This window comes from Orbicella franksi, chromosome 8 (genome assembly GCF_964199315.1).
Source record: "Orbicella franksi chromosome 8, jaOrbFran1.1, whole genome shotgun sequence".
In the NCBI taxonomy this organism is placed as follows: domain Eukaryota; kingdom Metazoa; phylum Cnidaria; class Anthozoa; order Scleractinia; family Merulinidae; genus Orbicella; species Orbicella franksi.
In genome coordinates this window covers 7,365,944-7,368,897 of record NC_138152.1, presented here as the reverse complement: position 1 = coordinate 7,368,897, position 2,954 = coordinate 7,365,944, and the positions used below count along the sequence as shown (strand labels likewise).

Sequence of the window (2,954 nt, the reverse complement as noted above, 5' to 3'; positions counted from 1 at the left end):
ATAAGATCCGCGGATAGTCGTGATAAGAGGTAGACATCGAGGATAGCCATAGGGACAAAAAAAGGGGGGGGGGGGGAATCGTCAACCAACACCAGAGGAGGAGGTTGTCGGCGGTCTGTGACACAGCGAGCGAGTGCCATAAGAGAGAGAGAACGGGACCACGCGGTCTAAACTATTTACCGGAAGATCCCATAAAGCAGTAATACGTCCCAAAGAACCGCTGAGCATTTTACTGGTAGTTTCTCGATGCGCTAATAAGTTAGTCAGTGAGAATTTAGAATTCTTTATTAATAAATAGTAAATGCCAAAAAAAAAACATGCCCAGTCGTACGTCTGGACGTACAATTTCATATAACAGACTGCTATAAAAAGCTAATTACAAACTATTTACAAATATATGAATAACAATTAAATAAAATTGAAAGGCATCTGTTCACAAAACAGTGTTTATGACGTTCAGTTCTGGCACGTGGCAGGATGTAAGGGTGGTCCTCTTTTCCTTGGGCTCCTTGACCTCAGGAATGGAAGTAGCTCATGAACGGGATGAGTGCTATCAGTAGTTATCTTATCCCATAGTAGCCTATCTTTGATTCTAATTACATAACTTATGGGTGTATATTTGCTGGTATAAACATAACGTAGAGCCCGCTTGCAAAACCTCTCAATCTGGAAAAGATATTTACCATAGTGGGCGCAAGCCCACACCTCTATTGCATAGGTAAAAAGTGACATTATAAGGCTGCCAAACAGCAGTGGCGTAAGCCCACACCTCAATTGCATAGGTGAAAAGTGACATTATGAGGCTGTCAAACAGCAGTGGCGCAAGCCCACACCTCCTCAATCGCATAGGTAAAGAGTGACATTACAAGGCTGCCAAACAGCAGTGGCCCAAGCCCACACCTCAATTGCATAGGTGAAAAGTGACATTATAGGGGTGTCAAACAGCAGTGGCGCAAGCCCACACCTCAATCGCATAGGTAAAAAGTGACATCATAGGGCTGCCAAACAGCAGTGGCGCAAGTCCACACGTTCTCAATCGCACACGTAAAAACTGATATTTTAAGGCTGTCAAACAGCAGTGGCGCAAGCCCACACCTCCCGAATTGCATAGGTAAAAAGTGATATTATAAAGCTGTCAAACAGCAATGGGGCAAGCCCACACCATCTAAATTGCATAAGTAAAAAGTGACATTGCAAGGCTGTCAAACAGCAGTGGCGTAAGCCCACAACTCCTCAATTGCATAGGTAAAAAGTGATATTATGAGGCTGTCAAACGGCATTGGAGCAAGCCCACACCTTCTAAATTGCATAGGTAAAAAGTGAGAGTACAAGCCTGTAAAACAGCAGTGGCGTAAGCCCACACCTCCTCAATCGCATAGGTAAAAACTGACATTATAACGCTGTGGCGTAAGCCCACACCTCCTCAATCACATAGGTAAAAAGTGACATTATCAGGTTGTTAAACAGAAGTGGCGCAAGCCCACAGCTCAATCGCATAGGTTAAAAGTGACATTATAAGGCTGTCAAACAGCAGTGGCGCAAGCCCACACCTCCTTATTTGCATAGGTGAAAAGTGGCATCATAAGGCTGTCAAACGGCAGTGGCGCAAGTTGACACCTTTTCAAACGCATAGGTGAAAAAAGATATTATTAGGCTGTCAAACAGATGTGGCGTAAGTCCACACCTCAATCGCATAGGTAAAAAGTGACATTATAAGGCTGCCAAACAGCAGTGGCGCAAGTCCACACCTCCTCAATCGCATAGGTAAAAAGTGACATTATCAGGTTGTTAAACAGAAGTGGCGCAAGCCCACACCTCCTCAATCGCATAGATGAAAAGTGACATTATAAGGCTGCCAAACAGCAGTGGCGCAAGTTCACACCTTTTGAATTACATAGGTAAAGAGTGGCATTATAAAGCTGCCAAAAAGCATTGGGGCAAGCCCACACCTCGTCAATTGCATAGGTAAAAAGTGACATTATAAGGCTGCCAAACAACAGTGTAAGCTCTTGTAGTAATTAGCCGTAGCATTTACAAACTCTAAGGATGTACAGTCTTGAACTCGCTTTGCTAAGCATATTTTCGAATTGAGTGTCTCAATTACATGGATTCTCATTGACTGTAACTCCGAACATTTTTAGTTTACTCTTCCTAGCTATTCCATCCATGGACTCTGAGAGGGGCATCTTGGTGTTACCCATAAAAACCATCCCAAAGGTCCTTTTCATGCTCAGCTTTATCAGGTTATCATCAGGCCAACCTTTGATGTTTGCTACTTCCTGATGTGATGATTGCAGTTCTGAAGCACTTTTCCATTCGCATCCTCTTTCCTCCTTAATGGATGTTATTGAGTCAGTGCGGAAGTCATTTTGCAAGCGAAAAGAACATCTGCAGCCTGCTGCCTCTTGTTTGTGTGAGGTAGGCTCATTAATCGAGGAGAGTATCACCACAGATTATCACCAGTGCCCTTCCTGTCGCCTTCTTAATTTCGAAAGCCATTGAAAAAGAGTAAAAAGAAACTTACTCGATGCTGATTAGTCAAAAGAAAAACAATAAATTCCGATGTCTTTCCAAACGTTTTCCAGATATGCGCAAACTTGATGGGCTCTTCTCGGTAATGTAGATGATCACGCCTCCACCAGTTTTCAACTTAAGATGAAAGAGGCTATTCATATTCAGAGAGAGCAACCCTCTTTAAATCAACAATAACACCATATTAATCTAAAATTATCTCTTTACTTCTCACACTATAACGCTTTACTTCATTCTGTTGTTACTGTTTGTCACAATCAGCATTTTCTACTTATTACAAATTCAGCTTCCATCGCTTTGTACTTGGTTTAACTGGAGATGGCAGAAGTTTCTGTCGAAACATGTTTTATAAAATCAAACGTTTTGCCATTTTCTTAAAATTCAATTTTACCAAATAAAGAAAACAAATCGACTTATTACAT

The 2,954-nt window shown here is 42.0% G+C and overlaps 1 pseudogene; it reads right to left on the bottom strand.

Annotated features, from left to right (window-relative positions):
- Positions 1–383: 383 nt before the first annotated feature.
- LOC145495623 (uncharacterized) lies at positions 384–2,453 on the bottom strand (annotated as a pseudogene).
- Between the last annotated feature and the right edge of the window lie 501 nt (positions 2,454–2,954).